Source organism: Macrotis lagotis, chromosome 1 (genome assembly GCF_037893015.1).
Source record: "Macrotis lagotis isolate mMagLag1 chromosome 1, bilby.v1.9.chrom.fasta, whole genome shotgun sequence".
In the NCBI taxonomy this organism is placed as follows: Eukaryota; Metazoa; Chordata; class Mammalia; order Peramelemorphia; family Peramelidae; genus Macrotis; species Macrotis lagotis.
Window position 1 is genome coordinate 348,057,554 of NC_133658.1, and position 18,830 is coordinate 348,076,383.

Consider the following 18,830-nt stretch of genomic DNA (forward strand, 5'->3'; position numbering starts at 1 on the left):
TTTGCATCATTTGCAGCCATATATGTAGCTCTTTCTATGCTTCTCTGAATTATGCATATTCTTCATTTTTTATGACACATTAATACTTCATTACAATAATAGCCCACAGTTTGTTTAGTCATTTTTCAATTGAATGGCACCTACTTTGTTTCTAATTGCTATTACAGAAAATGGGGCTATAAAAATTTCAATATATATGGAGATTTTTTCTTAGTAATTATCTCTTTGAAAAATAAGCCTTTGAGTCAAAGGGTATGAACATTTTAATGTAGGACATTTTATTGAAAGAAATAAAATATGCTTCTTTGAAGCTTCCATTGGTATGATTTATATGGTCTCATTACTGACATGTTTCCCCCCGCCCCCAGGTTTTTCACTACTCTCCATTGGCATGACCTCTCCTTCATGATCTTCTTTCCACTGGTATGGTCATTCCAACTTAGACTGCTTTCCATCTTTCCATTTTCCATTCCTCTTCTCCTTGGTCTTCTTACTTCTCTCCTATGTTTACCTCACCAACATATAGCTTCCTGTTTCTTAAAATGAGAACAGTGTACTCCTTGGTATCCTACGACTAAAGTTTGAATTTCAAATCAGCCACTCATCACCTGTATATGACCATGAACAAATTGCTTCACCTTGGACCCCTTTCTTTTTTCTTTTTCTTTTTTTTAGGTTTTTGCAAGACAATGGGGTTAAGTTTGGGCCCCATTCTGAGCCTCATCTGTAAAACTCTGTAAAATGAGAAAGATGGACCAGATTATCTCTAAGGGCCCTTCTAGTTCTAGTTCTATGTTCTTACAATCTTAGTTTGTTCCACCAAGTTTTCCTTGAGCTCTTTATGTATAAGTGGTGCATTATAAGGGACAGATGAGGGTTTTTTTTTCCCGTCTGACAGCTCTCAATCATCTCTATACGTCCACAGAGAAAACCCTAATGTCTCCTCATGAATTTTATTGGCAAAGATATTGGAGTGATATGATATGATATCTCTGGTCTTTCCTTCAGAACTTTCTAGCTCTATAGGATGGGGATAGGTAACCTTTTCTCCAGGAGACTCTTATATCAGAAATTTTCAGGGATTAGCTGACTAGTCCAGCTTTCCCAGTTTATCCCCATCAGTCACTGAACCTCAAGAAGAAAACTTCATTGATCTGTCATGCTAGTCATATTTTTCCTCATGTTCAAGCAGATCTGCTTCTCCTTGAAGGTTCTTCAGGGGGCTTCTCCTTAGCTTTGCAGGTTGTGAGGGATTAGGTCTTGGCAGTCTTTTATAGATCACTTGAGTTTCAGAAGTACAAACTCAAAGAATCACAGAGTCTGAGACTTGGAAGAAACCTCAGAAATCCATCAATGCAACTGGTTAGCTGAGGCAGAATTCCCTCTGGATAGATTGCACTTGAGGTAGCCCACTCTACTTTTGTACAATTATATCATAACATGTTATATTAAAACTCACATTATTATACTATATGTATAATTATATATTATATTTATTATATTATGTGGCAATATGATATATGACATGATATGATGTGAATTTTAGCATATGACAAAATTGATTTCTCCAAAACTTCTACCCATTGTTTCTAGTTCTTCCCTCTCATTCCAAATGAAATATCCTGATCCCATTTCTTATGATAATCCATCAAATATTGGAAGACAATGAAAGTGTCTCCCTTGGATCTTCTCTTTTTGAGACTAAGTAGTCTTATGATATCTTATAATAAAGTAGCTAGGCAGTACAGTGGATAGAGAGCTGAACCTGGAGACAGAAAGACCTATGTTCAAATTCAAACTCCCAACATTTACTAGTTACAGGACCTTGGGTATGTCACCAAATCTGTCTGCCTCAGATTCAACTGTCAAATGAGAATTATAATAGAACCTACCTCCCAGGGATGCTGTGAGGATTATTTGAAATATTATCTGTAAAACATTTAGCACAGTGTTTAGCACATAGTCCCTTCTCTTCTTTCTTGACTAAAAAGTAGATAGAATGGAAATAAATTCTGGGTAATAGGAAGTTAGACTATATTAGATGATTTCTAGATATAAATAGATACTATAATCTAACCTGTAAAGTTGCTCCTCCCAACTTTGAAATTTGTTTTATAAATGATGAGTTCTATGATCTATTGGAAATATTGGAGCTAAATCAAACCTATTCAAAGAGTCAATTGTTAAATGTTCAGTGTATTTAAATAACACCTTGAAAATGGGCAAATTGGGGGTGGCTAGGTGGCACAGTGGATAAAGCACCGGCCCTGGAGTCAGGAGTACCTGGGTTCAAATCCGGTCTCAAACACTTAATAATCACCTAGCTGTGTAGCCTTGGGCAAGCCACTTAACACCATTTGCCTTGAAAAAACCTAAAAAAAAAGAAAGAAAATGGGTAAATCATACAAATCAGAGATAGATTACTGTTTTGTTGGTTGCCTAGACTTAAGAAAATAATGGAGATAATGAACTTTAAATAAAGTATATTTTGCACATTTTTCCCCCCTGGAGAACCAAGTTGTCATTTACCAGCATACTATTCATTGTACAGTTTATGATCTAATATCCAATGGTGTTTCATAGAGAAGTTTTAAAGTAGCTCTTTTGTTTCTATGGTTAATAATGACTATATAGTTTATTATCTAATAGTGTTTCATAGAAATGTTTTATTTTAACTCTTTTGCTCCTATGGTTAATGACTGCTGGGAAAGGGGCCAGACGAGAGAGACCTAAATTTTGTTCTCTGAGGTTAAGGCCCTCTTTCTGCCTCTTGACAGTGTCATGGGATATTTCAATCCAATTATTAGAGGCCACTAGAATGGTTGTTTTATTTCAAAGTTTGACTTAAAACTGAGATTTCAAATTTAAAATGGGGGTTGTAATTCTTAGTGACTTTGCCAGCAGCTTTGACTCACTCCTTAGGTAAGATGTGAGATATATGAAACTCACATAAGAACCTGGGAGCTTGAAAGGAGGAGAAAAGACTAAATTTTTGAAGGCAGGTAAATGTTAATATATATCAGCTACTGGGAACAATGGCCAAAGGTTGATGACCCTTTTGAACTACACAGACTGCACTGCATGCATTGTATTTGTGATTTGCAAGTTGAGGGATCTTCTGCTATCCAGAGTCCCCTGAGTAGGAGAGAGGTACGCTCTCTTTGGCTAGGATTCCCCAAGTCCTTGACTCTCCAAATAGTGGTCCTCTGCTCCTTACTTGAGCTGAACTTGGATCTCTGCTGCCTCTTAGTGGCCACTACTAGCAGCACCTCAACCATGCTGGAGCAGGCTGCTTGTGGTAAATCTGGAAATGAAATGGATCATAGGATTTAGAGAGGGAATCACTTTTACAAATCATCTAGCCCAACTCTTTAATTTTATAGAGGGATAAACTGAGGCCTAGACAGGTGACTTACCCCAAATCACACAAAATAGGTTCTCTGTCTCTTAAGTCTAGAGCCAGGCCTGCCACTCAGCCCACTGTGCCACCTAGCTTCCTTTTTCCTTGTTGCACTTTCAATTTTATTGATGTGATTTTTTTAAACAAATATTTATAACTTACTCCCTTGTGAGAAGGCTCTTATGACAAAATAAAAGCTGTGTAAAACTCAAACAGTACGGTGACTTCATCTGAAAGATCATGCAACATTTCACATTTGTAATACCCTTGGCCTCTCTTTTTTGACTTAACAATCTATTTTTCTAGTTTTCTCTCTCTCCCACTACTCAGTTTTAAAAAGAGAAATAAAAGCAAAAGCAAATTTCTTATGACAAAAATTCAGTCAAGCAAAACAATTCCCTCAATGGTTGCATACAAATATCTATTATACACACACACACACACACACACACACACACACACACACACACACACATATATATCATCCTGCTCCCCAAATTCTTCACTTTTCTTAATGGATGACATTCTACTTCTCTGAGTCTCTGGAATTATGAGTGGTCATGGAATGGATCACAGTTCTTACAGCTTTCAAATTATTTGTTTAAAGGGTTTGTTTTTATACAAATTGTTCTCTTCATTTTGCTCATTTCTTTCTTTACTAGTTTATAAAACTCAAAATGATTTTTATAATATTGATACTATGTTATAAATTATTATTCTATTTCTGTTTAGTTCATTTGGCTTCAGTTCTTATAAGCAGAGATGCCAAACCACGACCCTACTGGTCTGCAAAATTCCTAAGTGTGGAATGAACTAGTTTTCAAAAAAAATATATAATACAATATAGAAAATGTTAATACATGATTTTCTAAGTTGATAAGGTCTATAGATAGGGATATTTATGTACAATTTGGGGTACCCTTCCTCTCTATTCTATTCCCATTTTTTAGTTTGACACTAACCGTTGTCTTACAGCACAATAGGACTCACATTACAGACTATAATATGATGAACATTAGTTGAATAAACCATATTATCACAGGATTCCTAAGAGGAAGGGACCTTAGAGAGCCCTGAATTTGGTCCTTTCACTTTATAGATGATGATTTATCCATTTATCTCAAAGAAATCACTTCCTCCCCTTATATCTCTAGAATTCATTGATTTTCATTTCCTCAACTAACTGGCTAATACAGCCTCTCATTACCAAGATGGATATAACAAGATTTTAAAGTCTATACCCATTGCTCTTTGCACTCACCACTGAATGAAACTTTCCTCAAGCTAATCCAACAGAAGTATAGTTTGCACTTAGATCTTTTCCACTCACAGAAAGGTTTCAAGTGGACTCAGAAGGATCAGGGCTTGATCTTGAAAGATTCTCAAAATAACTCAATCTGGCTCATATTTCTCCTCAACTAGAATCTCCTGAGACTATCAGAATTTGACATATCTTTTCTATTTTGGAGGGGGAAGGTTATATTTTTCTAAGGGTTTTTCATCTCCTTTGAAAGCATTCAAGCTGACAAAATTCCAATTAAAATACAAGTTTAATTTCACCTAACTGATAAGGCAAAGGACTAATTTAAAACTCAGTCAAGATTAATCTGTCTGGTGTGCTCTGACTCTGGAACTTATCCAATTGCTCTGACATACAGTACTACTCTGAGGGAGACTTAAGGCAAGAATCCAGAATTGGAATGCCAGTCAATTTTCTTTCTAGTCTAATAGTACCTTCCTGGGGTTGAGCATTCTTTCTCCTCTACTGTGTAGGGGAAGAACTTAAAAATTGTGCTAGAAAGTCTACAGTAATGTAATGATGCCTTGAAAGGCTGGGATGAAGTCAATGAGTCTATGAGACAGAGAAAAAAACACCAGTTCTCGTTTTCCTTTGGAATCTATTGCATCCATGTATCTCATGGTACTGGTGAAGGGATAGAAATAGGGTCCTTCTTTTTTCTCTCCATCACTTTGTCAAAGTTCTTTCTGTCTCATCTCTTGTGACTCTTTTGGCTAGTTAATTTTTTAAAAATTAGCAATCTTTTTTTTTCTGGTGACTTTCTTAATCATGACTATTTCTTGCTTACTCTGGATAGGCTGTTCTCCTAAGCTGTCTCAGCTGAACTTCTCACTTCAGTTGTCCCTCCCTCTATGGTAGCTCTCTTCTAAAGTCCAAACTTTGTGGTATAGTTGTTATATGACTTACTGTGAGTAACAATGACTTAATTGTAATATTGCCACAGAACAAAGGCCAAAGGTGGAACCTTGAAGACTCAGGACAAGGAAATTCAAGGAATAAGTGGGTTAGCTTCTTGAGAGAGCCTAGGCATACTCACTATATGTTCTCATCAAAACTTTGACTCTAATGTGGAGCCATCAAAACTTTACCAAAGATTTTTTCCATCTGAGTATTGAGCAACAGAACAATCTCCCATGGATAGATTGCTATATTTATTTGATTCTTGGAAGTATGTAGGGAAGGAAAGCCTGAGGTTATTTTGGACTCTCCCTCATATTCTATATCTCCAATCAATTGTCTAGTATTATCATTTCCTCCTCTTATATCTCTAGAATTCATTGCTTTTTATTCCCACAATTAACTCCCTAATATAGTCTCTCATCACCATCTATCTGAACTATTACAATAACCTCTTTAATCCAATTGATCTTTTACATAGTTTCCAGTATAAATTCCCCATACTATGATCTAGTCATAGGCTCATGGAAAGATCTGGAAATAGCCTTGGAGGTTATCTGATCCAAATACTTCATTGTACAGTTAAGAAAATTGAGGCCAAGGGAGATTAAGTGACCTGCTTAAGGTCATACTTTTTTCCTTAGAGGTAGAAAATCAGCTCATTTCCTGGTCAGTTCTTCTCAATATACCATGCTCCCTCTTTTGAGGCCCCTGACTCTTATACTAAGAAATCTCCCTATTACCTTTTGCCAGAGTTTCAAAGAGCTTTTGTTTATGAGAACTTATGTGTTAGTCAGGATTTGAATTCAGGCCATGCTAACTAAACTGATCTTTTATTTGCATTGCCAAGCTGCCTCTCTTACGGTAACTTGCTTTTTTTTAAGTTTATAAAGTGCTTTCCATATTTTATCTCTCCTATTTTACAGATGAGGAAACTGAGATGTTAAATTGGCCATTAGCTTCAAGAGAGCAAAGGATCATTTTTGTCTCCCTCATCTCCACCCCCTGGAAGGACTGAACTCTGATAAATTCTACTATTTTAAGGTTTTGTTTGTTTGTTTGTTTGTTTTTAAGGTTTTTGCAAGGCAAATGGGGCTAAGTGGCTTGCCCAATGCCACAAAGCTAGGTAATTATTAAGTGTCTGAGATCAGATTTGAACCCAGGTACTCCTGACTCCAGGGCAGGTGCTTTATCCACTGCCACCTAGCGGCCCCTATTTTAAGGTTTTAAAATGCTTTACTAATATTTTTGCATCTTTTAAGTCTCCTATTAAGCTCCTCTCCCACCCCCTATCAGAAAGTCATCACTTGTAACAAAAAAATAACAGTGAGAAAAAAATCAGAACTAACCAACCTATCAACAGAGTCTGGATAACATTTAACATCCACAGCCTGCAAAGAAAGGAAATATTCTTTTCTATTATTGTTCACTTCCTACTCTTGGTGACTGCCTTTGAGTGTTTTCTTGACAAAGATACTAAAGTGGTTTGCCATTGCTGCCTCCTGCTCATTTCACAGATGAAGAAACTGAGGCAGAGTGAAGTGACTTGCCCAGGGTCACACAACTAGTAAGAATCCGAGGCCAGATTTGAACTCAGGAAGATGAGTCTTCCTGATTCCAAGCCCGGTGCAATGTGCCAACTAGATGCCCAATAGATTTTTCTATTTCCAATTTGGGGCCAACCTTAGGCATAATTCAGTATCTATTGTTTTGTTGTTCTTCCCCTAATATGTATGCTGTTGTAGTAGTCATCTTTTACATTGATTTTTTAATTGTTTATATCACTTGGCATCTGTTCCATGTCTTTCCTTACTTTGCGCTATTCTTTATATTCTTATGGCACACTCGTGTAACACATTGTTTTAGTCGATCCTAATGATTGGAGGACTTTGTTTCCAGTTCTCTGCTACCGTAACAAGTGTTGCTATGAATATTTTGATGTATAAGACGTTACTATCTATCTTTTACCTCCTTGGGGCATATTGTCAGCTCTGGGGCAAGGGGTATGAGCATTTAAGTATCTTTTTTTTTTAAGGAAAATTCCCAAACCCAATAAGCTTTAGCTACTTATCTGTTGAATCAGTGAAAATTGAATTGAGAAAGAGCCCAGCGGTTGGTCAGTGAGCAGAAAGCAGCGCAGGGATTTGATGATTCCGCCGGACCTTTGGTGCTGTCCGCCTTGGCACGGGTCCAAGCAGCACCGCTCCCTGCCCACTGATCGCCCCGCCCTTCAGCTCCACGCCCCCGCCCCTTGCTCCAGCTTCCCTAGGGAGACGGATTCCAGACCCCAGAGCCCAGTTCCTTCGGAACTCGCCGCTTTCTCTGCCTTTTCTCCGGAGGCTTGGTTCTGCGCTCTGCCTTCACCTCCCCTTTCACGGGTAACGAGGGGAACCGGCACCAGAAATGCCCCAATCCTTGCCCTGTTGTGCTTAATCCATCCTTCCTCTAGCGCATCCCAGGTAGGGCGCGTGGAGGTGTGGGGGCTCTCCGAGCTGACCCGGACTTGTGGGAAGCGTGACCCGGGCTTCTGTGGGGAAGAGAAGGTCTGCTTTGGGGGCATCAGTGGTTCTTGGAGAAAGCGAAGATCTAGGGGTTCCGGGAAAAGGGGGCTTGGGGGTCTCGATGAGAGGAAGGAACCTTTACAGACACTGAAGGGGCAGCAGGTGAGGGTCCTGGGGATTCTCGGAGGGAATGGCACTGGAAATGGTAAGAGGCTCATCGGGGTCTCTAATAAGGGCGGGCAAAGGCACTAATCGGAAAGGGATTCCTGAGAGCTTTAGTCAATTTGGGGGCTCTATTGAGGGAGAGGGTCTAGAATTGCTCTGCCGGGAAGGGGAGCTTAGTTAAACTAGGGGAAGGGGAGATGGGGGGTGGGACGACTTTAATGACCTAAAAGGTAAGCAAAGTGGGGAAAAACTCAATTAGCTGTTCTAAGAAAGAGAGGGCGAGAGGGCGAGAGAGGCGGAGTCCGTTGCCAGGACACTTCTCCAGGCCAAGCGAGGTGAGAGCTGGCCCGGGCCTGTCGAGGGATATTTAAAGGTGCAAATGTTTAACTTCTTATTTTAACCTTCAAAGAGCGATTGTTGAAAACCTCTGGTTCTCTTTGCTGACAACTGTTTGCACATCTGTGGGGGAGCCAAGGAGAGTTGGGAAGAGAAGTCTTTGGTGGCGCCGAGGCGGGTAGGTTGCCCACGGGTTGGAGACACACTTTTCAGCCCGGAGAGAGTGAGTCTCCGTGGAGGCTGCACCCTGCTCCCGGCTTCCGGGGCTCTTTCTGGCTCTGGGTCGGCGCTCCCACTGACCATCGGCTAGCCCCGAGCAGACCTGGAGCGAATTATATCTTCCACTGAGACGCTTGACTTCATTCACTTTGAATATTTTTTCTTCTCCTTAACCAGATTGTAAATGATAAATTGCTTTCCAGGCTGGGTGTTTCTGAATTTACACTGCTAGTGTTAATTGTTACTTTATATTATGTTTGGTAAACTGGAGTCGGAAAGAAATGCTGTAGTTGAGTGCCAGGGACTGGGTGAGTTTGGAAGAGGAGGTGTCTCTTTTTGGCCCACTCATTTATCATACTTTCTCTTTTATTCTTTCTTTCCCTTCTCTCATTCTTTTTTGCCTTTCTCTATTTTTTCATTCTATCTTCCTTTCCCCTCTCCTCTCTTAAATTCCTTTTCTCACTCTTAGACTTCCTTTGTCTCTCCCATAACATTTATTATAAATAGTAGCTATCTCAGCAAAAACTGATTAATAATATTTTGCCTACAAACTACACACTCTAAACTAGTTTGATAAAAGAAAATCATTTTTGTATACATAAAAAAACAATAGCAGAATATTTGCTATGTGTCCATTTCTGGTCTCATGTCTTTATCGTATTTTTGTTGTCATTCTGTTTTAATTATAGTTAGAGATATCATTTACTTTAAGTAAATCTGCATATTTCTTTATATTCTTATTTGTTATTAGGGGCACAATTTAATATTCCAATAAAAAAATGACTGAATGATGTTGACGTTCTGGAATGCTAGGAGGAGCTTAGGCAGGTACCACCAAACTGGAAAAACTTCAAGTAATGACTGTTTGGAGGACTTTGTGTCTTTTTTAGAATAACTAGCTTTAATTAATAGCAGAGGAAGACTCTCCACCAGAATGGGTGGCCGTGTGAGGTCATTTTTGCCCTTAAAGACCTCATGAAACTGCAATCTAGGGCAGTGGTGTCAAATTCAGAAAGAAATGAAAGCCTTACTAAGCCAGAGCAGAGGATGCCTGAAGGCTACATTTTGATGAAGAAAAACACACATTAACATTATCTATGTTTTATTGTATTGTTTGTTCATTATTTTCCTCCCTCATGACTTGTTCAGGATCAAACAGCTAGCTAGCAACCGAAGCTGTATTTGAACACAGAATTTCCTCAAGTCAAATCCAACAATATACAGACTATCTAAAACCTTGCTGCTTACCAATAGGTCTTAACAGTGTACATTTACCTCCATGGTTTACCATCAGTGAATTTTACCTTTAATATATACCTCAAAGTTGTTCTGATGTGCATTTGTCTTAGAAGCTTAGACAATTTTTCAAGTGATAATTAACCACCGATTGCCTCCTTTTCCTTTCAGTGTTTTTCATAGTAGATTTTAAAATAAATGTTGTTTGATTTGAATTTGACTATGCATTGAAAAATGGATATTCTTATAAATTTAGTTTTAGAGACTTCTATTCACTGCAGTAATTCTGTTGAAGCTGAGCAGTTTTTAAAATTTGCTTCTTTGATGTGGACTAGAGAAAAGAATTTCTAGATTTGGGGTCAGAGGATCTTGATTTTACTCTTGGGTTTTTTTTAGGTTTTTTTTTGGTCAGGGAGGCAGTCTGGATTAAATGACTTCTTCAGAATCACACAGCTAGTAAGTATCTGAAGACTTCACTTTTAAATTTCATATCTTTGATTTACTACCTGTGACCTTGAGCAAAGTCCTTTAATCACCCCTAGATCTTAGTTCTGTCTTCTGTGAAATGAAGGACTTCTATTAGATTGTATCACATTGTGAAAATGAAAGGAACTTATAAGATTCCTTCTAGCCCCAAGTCTATGATCTTAAAATTATGATCTTTTAAAAAAATTTTTAAAAATTACTCACAAAATTGTCTTTTTCTCTTCAATGACTTTTTCTTTCCTTAACTGTTCACATGGAGGATTTTTAGTTGGGGGGATTTTTTTTTTAACCTGTGGGACAGTTATTAAACACTGTCCCTTCTAACTCAAAGAATCTGAAGGCAAGAATTGAGAGGAGGAGGGAAGAAATAGTGGAGGGGAGAGACAGATTTAGCTCCTCTGAATATCTTTCTACACTTTTGATTATTGAGAATTGATGAACATGTTCTTTTGAAGGTCAAAGGAGCATATGAGTATTGAAGAATGCCTAGCTTGGAATCAGGAGGACCTGAGTTCAAATCCAGCATCAGACACTTACTGATCCCCTGGGCAAAGCCATTTAATAGAGTTTGCCTCAGTTTCCTCTGTGAATTGGATTGAAGAAAGAAATGACAAAACACTGCAATATCTTTACTAAGAGGGGGGCAGCTAGGTGGCGCAGTAGATAGAGCACCGGCCCTGGTGTCAGGAGCACCTGAGTTCAAATCCGACCTCAGACGCTTAATAATTACCTAGCTGTGTGGCCTTGGGTAAGTCACTTAACCCCATTGCCTTGCAAAAAAAACCCTAAAAAAATCTTTACTAAGAAAACCCCAAATAAGGCCACAAAGAGTCAGACTGAAATGATTGGAAAACAGCAAGGATCCCCATTCAATGTCAAAAAGAGTTGTTGAAGCTTGGTATAGAGGGAGCATTAACAGGATCAGGGTTTGATTCTTTGCTTTGATTAATACTTTAACCTCTTTTAAGCTCAAGTTTTTTCAGGTGTAAAATGGGGCTAATAATAAGTATCATAGTGTATACCTTAATGAGTTGTGAAAAGCAAATAAGAAAAAGCATATATAGTGATTTGAAAATATCAGTGATTTTTAGATTATTATTCTTGAATAAAGTCTTTCAGTTAGCCCCACCAGAAGTAAGACTTCACACTGCCAGGATCTCCTTGATCTAGATCACCTCACTTTTCTCTGATTCTGCTTTCCCCTGCCTTGAATCCAGAATTTTTTTATTTATCTTGTAGCTTAGCTTCCTGCCAATCACTCTTTGGGCTGATTCCTCACTGAATGAAAGTCTCTCGATTTAAATGTTATTCTGAGGCAAGATCTGACTGGCATAGGCCTGTCTACTTGATTTTGCAGTGCTTCATTCATTGACCTAACTGTGAGTGTCAGAAATGCTGGTCTTGTTCAGCTGAGTGCATAGGGATTAGTTAGGGCTAAAAGCATTTGAGACTCATATTATATCCTAGAAAGTTGTCCTGCTATTGTATAATACTTGTCAAGCTTGGGGGAAAAGGACTGTGATAATTGAATTTAAAAAAGTATAATTTAATATTGATTTGTCAGTTGAGAAAGAGATTCTAATGTGGAGATTTGTAGCAGATGCTAAAATTTCTTACACAATGTGGGACTGAGGCCAGGAAATAAAGAACAAAGAAAACTGAGATCTGTATTCACCAGGAGGACAACAAACATGGTTACTAAGACTGTTGTCTACTCTTACTCAGAACTAAAGGATTCCAAATTCATCCTTTCTAGTTTTAGAGAGTCTTAGGGGGGAAAAAAATAAAGCCTTTGTATTCACATGACAGGTTTGGATATCTCTGAGTCACAAGTACATCACCATACAACATAATTTTTACCAGTAAAAATGAAGTTAACAGAAAAATACAACCAGAATATCAATATAAATCTGCCAAAGATGCGCATTGATTGAGAACCATGTTCAGCTGTCTAGTAACAACAACATACTTTGTAGTCACCATAGAGACATACCTTGTTTTATGCAAAAAGTATGTTCCTAAAAAACCTCTGTTCAAATCTATTTGTGGGGGCAAATTGACCCATTTTTAAAGTTCCATGTAAATTGTGAATGCTCTTTTTTTAGGTTTTTTTTTTTTTGCAAGACAATGGGGTTAAGTGGCTTGCCCAAGTCCACATAGCTAGGTAATTATTAAGCGTCTGAGGTCGGATTTGAACTCAGTACTCCTGACTCCAGGGCTGGTGCTCTATCTACTGCGCCACCTAGCCACATTTTAAATGATGAATCGCATTGTGGTTCAGAGGAAAGAGAACTAAATTTGGAGTTAGAGCACCTGAGTTCAAATCCAATACTTAGTAGCTGTGTGACCTTGGGCAAGTCACTTGATCTGTTTGCCTCAATTTTCTCATCTATAAAATGGTAAACCGCTCTAGTATCTTTACCAAGAAAACCCAAACTGAAACAACTTGACAAGAATTAGACTGTGGATTCCTTGAGATCAAGAACTTTTTGTTCTTTAGTCTTTTTTTTGTATTATCATCACTTGGCTTGTATCCAACACATATTAGGCTTTAATAAATGCTTGTTGATTGTTGATTAGAGTTATGATCCTCTTAAATAATTGCCTCATAACAGACCTTTTTAAGTTTGCATTTTCATATAAAAAGGTGGTCCAAAAATTTTAGTGCATTTCTAAATTATGAGAACTTTTTTTTCATAACTTAAAATGGACACCCAGGATTTTTAAAGTGAGACTACTTCTTCCAAATTTTTCTTTGTTATCTCACAGTGTTAATGTGAAGACATTTTGCAAACTTTAATACTATAGTTCTAGAAGGGATCTTAGAGATCAGTTAGTCCATTCTCCTCAATGTGCAAATGAGCCCTAGAGAAATTGTGCCTTGCCCAGGGCCACACAGCTAGTGAGATTGTTGTCATTGTTATTATATTTCTATCTCAAATAGAAATTGTCATTTAAAAGAACTACTTTGAGAGTTGGAATTCTGAGAGATCAAATCTATTTTTCTTGTTTAGTTTTTAGGAGGTACATTTATTATTTTTAATATCTAAGAAAGACGTTAGCTTATAGGATCATAAGATTTTAAGAATGGAAGAGATGAATGCTTTCATTTTACAAATGGAGAAACTGAGGTATAGAGGAGGGGAAGTGATTTGCTTAACAAGTGGTACAAAAGGCATTATAACTCAGGTCTTTTGACAGGAATCTTCAAAGTTCCTTTCATGATAATGAGCTAATATTAACATTGATTCCCCCCGAGATTGTCAGTTCTTCTCTCTCTCTCCCACTCTCTCTCTCTCTCTCTCTCTCTCTCTGTCTATCTCTCACACACACACACACACACACACACACACACACACACACACAAACACATCTCTTAGTGAGGAACTTTTGTTGTTCAGTTATTTTTCAGCCCTGTCTGACTCTGTCAGATTTTGGGATTTTCTTTGCAGAAATACAAGAATAGTTTGTCATTTCCTTTCAGAACTCATTTTACAGATGAGGAAACTGAGGCAAACAGGGTTAAGTGTCTTGCCTAGGGTCATATAGTTAGCAAAGAACTATGCTAGTAGTATACATATATCTGCATAGAGCTGTAGTGTTACAAAATGTCTTATGCTTATTGTTCTTCATAATTACTCTGGAGGTGAGGGTAGAGTAGGCAAAGACAAGAGACTAGTGTCTCTGTTTTAGAGATGAGGAAAAGAGGGGCTTGGATGCAATGAAGTAGGGTTATATACCATTTAGAGCCGGAAGGGGCTCCAAGCACAACATTCTTTCTACTACATGATGTTGCAACCTTGGTTTGTGGCTCTCCCAGAAGATAGTAATGGGCTAAGTTCTGTGCCCTTAATGAGCCTTCTGGGTTCTGTAGGCATCTTTTTTTTTTTTTTCTGTAGGCATATTAACATGTGTCTTTTGCAGGACAGGGGGATAAAGACTTCATCTCCCCTATTCTTGTTTCTTGTGGGGAAGTTGATCTCATCAAGGTCTTCAGGTAGTGTGGTAGTTGGGGTTGAGCTGTGGCTCAGCAGCAGCTGGTGAGCAGCTAGGAGCATGAGGGGATATCCTTTGGAGGCTGCCTGAAGGATATTCCAAGTTGTTTTCTCCAGCTAAGGTAAAGTTGGGACAATACAGAGGACAAAAAGCCCAAGACTTAAAAGTAGAGAAAGGAAATTGGATTTGCCCATACAGGAAACCAGCTGCCCTCCATCCTCCCCCTCCCCAGCCTCCTACATGGCAGATGATAGGAGGTACAGCTGTGGGGCCTACACATGTGGGAATCTCTGCTATGTAGTCAAGTGAGTTCTAAGTCTGGGATGGTTCCATTCCAAAGCACAGTTGCTTTTTTGTGGTAGGCAAAGAAAGCAGAGACACTACATATCTTTTCACCCTAAACTCTCACCCTATTCTACTCTCTACTGCAGGGGTTAGCAACATTAGTCAGGCAGGATTTGAAATTCAATAAATCTAGGAGTTTTTTAGGGGTGAATTATTTAAATATTTGACCAAATATAACAGGAGAATGGTGTTATAAATATCCAAATGGCCTTTGGCAGAAAAAAGGTTCCCCAACCCTGCTCTACTGGGTCTGCTGTCCTCTCTGCCAAGGCACATCCCAGTCTTATTCTGCAATGGTCCTCTCCAGTGCTTTTACCAGGTTCTGTTATTTGGGGGGGAGGCAAGTTAGGGTTAAGTGACTTACTCAGGGTGTCTGCTCTATCCACCATGCCTCCTAGCTGTCCCTCAATCAATATTAAGCATCTAGCATATGCCAGGTTACAAAAAGAGGTATTAGAATTCCTTTTCTCAAAGATTCACAATCTAATTTTTTTTAGGTTTTTTTTTGGAAGGCAATGGGGTCAAGTGGCTTGCCCAAGGCCACACAGCTAGGTAATTATTACCTGTCTGAGGCTGGATTTGAACTCAGGGACTCCTGACTCCAGGGCCGGTGCTCTATCTACTGCGCCACCTAGCTGCCCCCACAATCTAATTTTTTAAAAAATTTATTTTCACATTCATTTAAAAAATTTTGTTACAAATTCTCTTCCTCCTTACAACACCTACCCTACCCATCAAGAAGGCAAGTGATTGGATATTAATTATAGCCGTGAAGTCATACAAAATGTATTTCCATTTTAGCTAGGTTACAGTAAAATAATAACAAAACCAAAAAAAAAATCAAGAAAATAAAGTGAAAAAGCTTGCTTCAATCTGCATTCAGAATTCACTGGTTCTTTCTCTGGAGGTAGATAGCTGTTTTTATCATGTGTCGTTTGAATCCATAATTTAATCTTCCTCTTTTTTCAGATGAGGAAATTCTGAGGCCCAGAGAGGAGATATGATTTGCCCAAAGTGACATAAGTAGTATGTAGCTGAGCCAAGGCTAGGGCATCTGATATGAATGTAATCTAAAAAACATTGGAGAGCAAATGAGAAAACTGAGGCCTGAGGAGATTAAATGACTTGCACATAATAATAATACAGGTAGTAAATCCCAAAGGCAAGTTTTCAATGCTGATTCTCTGTATCCAAGATGAGCTTCCCCCCACCCCCACCCCACCACCACTGTACTGCATAGTCTCTGGTTGCATTAGATCATTTGGATAGCTTGCAAAAAACTGGCCACTGAGAACTGTATTCCATAACTAGGCTGAAACAATGTGCAACATCTGGATGGCCTCTGGCCAACTTTCCTGATTTTAAAAGTGTTTTGTATTCAGAAATTTTTTGGCTCCTCCCCAGCTTTGCTCACTGCTCAAAAAGGGGTCAAGGCTGGAGATATTCTAATGTTAACTTACAGTAGATCCTGTGTCCTGGGATATCCTTTATAACAATGAGTTATTTCTGTCCCTTATCTTTTGTATGGAAGACTCCAGATCACTTACTTTTGGATAAAAGAGCTCAGGAAAGTGTTAACTTTATGAGGGCTTAGATCCTTCTCTTTCCTTCCCCTGCCCCCTCCCAGGGTAACTAATTTCTTGCCTCCTAAAGAACCTCCTTGTGAAGAAGGGAATTTCTTCCCCTTAATGTCTGGTCAATTTAATTTCTGCATTCTTGAGGGTAAGTTGATACTCTTTTGCTAAATCTGGGCTCATATTATAACGGGGGAGACAAGTAAGTCATGTAGGAGGGTTTAACTGCAAGTCAGATTAAAAAAAACATTTTTGTTTCTGATGCTGAACTATTGGGAAATACCAAGGATTTTGTTGTCAAGAACTTTCTTTTCCAGATCTTCAATAGTTACTATTTCTGTGGCAGAGGTTCTAACTCCTGTAGAAACAGTTGCCAGGCCTGTTTCTACAAGGTTTGCTTCCCTGATTGATGACTGTGGGGCTGAGCTGGAAGCAAGGGTGGACAAGGGCATAAGGTTTGAGGGGAGGTAATGGTCAAGGTGGTGGTGGTGGTTTGACCCACTTGATTTGTTCGTGCCACTTCCTACTTTAGTAAGCACCAAGACATTTTGCTTCTTTGCTGCACTGACTGCCTCAGCAATGGCAGGTCCCTTTTCCCACAATATTATTTGTTCCCCCCAAGATGATGCTTGCAGGGCAGATGGTTTGTAGGACACTATTATTTTTGGAATTCCCAGGTTTATCTATCCCTGTGGCATTTGGACAGTAGCTGGTGTTGATGGTGACCAGGATGGTGGGTCCCTTCTCTATAAAGATCGTTTTTCTTCAAGATGGCTTGGGGGGTGGGGATAGGCTAGAGATAGGCTAGTGGTCTGGGATACATTGCTGTTATGGAGACTCAGGTTTACCTATCTGTAAGTGGTAATTGACTGCCTCAGGAAGCTGTGAACTTCCTGTTTTGAGGAAGGTGTGGAAGTATTATTGTGAAAAAAGAAAGGTTGGCAGTCTGCCCTCTACAAGTTTACAATCTAAAGTGGGAAGACAACAAAGAAAGTTGAAAAGTTGGGGGACCAGAGGGGAAAAGTACTGGCCCTAGAACTTGAAGAAATAGTCTCCTGGTTTGCAACAGAGTGTGAAATTAAGGGGTGGCTGCCCTGGGGGGCACTCTTCCTTAGGGAGGAGACTCTGATTTACCTCTCAACTGGGGAGGCTGGGTCAAATGAGAAAATATTTACATTGAAATGACTTGTTATTACCACCTCTTCTAAGAGCTGTCTTTTGAAAGTCAAAATACATTTTCATCTTAAAAGCCTTATGAGCTAGGTAATGCAAGCATTATTATTCCCATTTTACAGATTAGCAATGCAATTTGTCTAAGGTCAAATATCCACTAGGTATTTTATCCAAAAATCCCTATCTCTGCACTCCAGTTAAGATTTTGTTCCATTATACTTCTCTCAGAAAAATGGACAGGATTTGCTGGGGGGAAGGAAGGTGGTGCTTTTTTCTCCCTGACCTCTGCAGGCTGAGAGTTGGTTTCTTCGATGGAAGAAAACTGCCAATGTAATATATTTCTTAGGATTAAACCCTGGTCCAATTCACTCATTTTGGGGCTGCTTAGGTGGTGCAGTGGATAGAGCACCAGCCCTGGAGTCAGGCAGGATTACCTGACTTCAAATCCGGCCTCAGACACTTAATAATGACCTAGCTGTGTGGCCCTGGGCAAGTCATTTAACCCCACTGCCTTGCAAAAACTAAAAAAAAAAAAAACCAAACCCAAACAAACCATTTCACTCATTTTACAGGAGACATTGATGTTCAGAGAAGGTTAGGGACTTTGCTCAAGTTCATAACAAGTAGTGATTTTATTATTATCAATTATGTAAAGACTAGAGATAGTTTCATTTACAGCAGATTAAGAGTGTTAAGATATTCTTTAAATAATGAGTCATTCTTATTTATTTTCGAGACCCATCTTTTATATGACAAATCTGGGATACAAACAGATTGATCTTTTTACTACTCAGCATCTAGATATTATGCTAATGGCTACCATGAGAGAAAAGCATTAAAATATTTTTTTCCTACTACAAAAATGGATTAAAGCATCCGTCCCACTTAGCCCATTCATTATACTGTTAGGTTTTAAACACTGTGAGAGGTCACAAAACAGAAAGAAAGGTCCTATATATACAAAAATATTTATAGTATCACTTTATAGATGAAAAGAACTTGAAACACAGTAGATATTTATTAATCGGGAAGTGGCTAAACAAATTGTGGAGCATGACTATAGTAGAATATTAGGGTTAGGGTAAGAAAAGTTACATATAAAGAATACAGAGAAGCATCTAAAGACCTATATGAATTAAGTACAAAGTGAAGAAAACAGAACTAGGAAAACAATTAAAATATAGATGGAAAAAGCAACAGCA

At 38.6% G+C, this 18,830-nt stretch overlaps 1 protein-coding gene across 4 annotated transcripts in view; it reads left to right on the top strand.

Annotated features, from left to right (window-relative positions):
* The window catches only part of ARHGAP40 (Rho GTPase activating protein 40), a 152,172-nt gene that overhangs the window by 22,786 nt on the left and 110,556 nt on the right, over positions 1–18,830 (top strand). The window contains exon 1 of one of the 4 annotated variants that reach the window (XM_074211956.1): positions 7,853–8,056. The exons of 1 other annotated variant lie outside the window; for it this stretch is intronic. The gene's annotated coding sequence lies outside the window, so the exon portion shown is untranslated. Of the gene's footprint in view, positions 1–7,852; positions 8,057–8,484; positions 8,778–8,804; positions 16,604–18,830 lie in introns of those variants that run through there. 2 more of the 4 variants (XM_074211958.1, XM_074211957.1) reach the window with 2 other exon arrangements.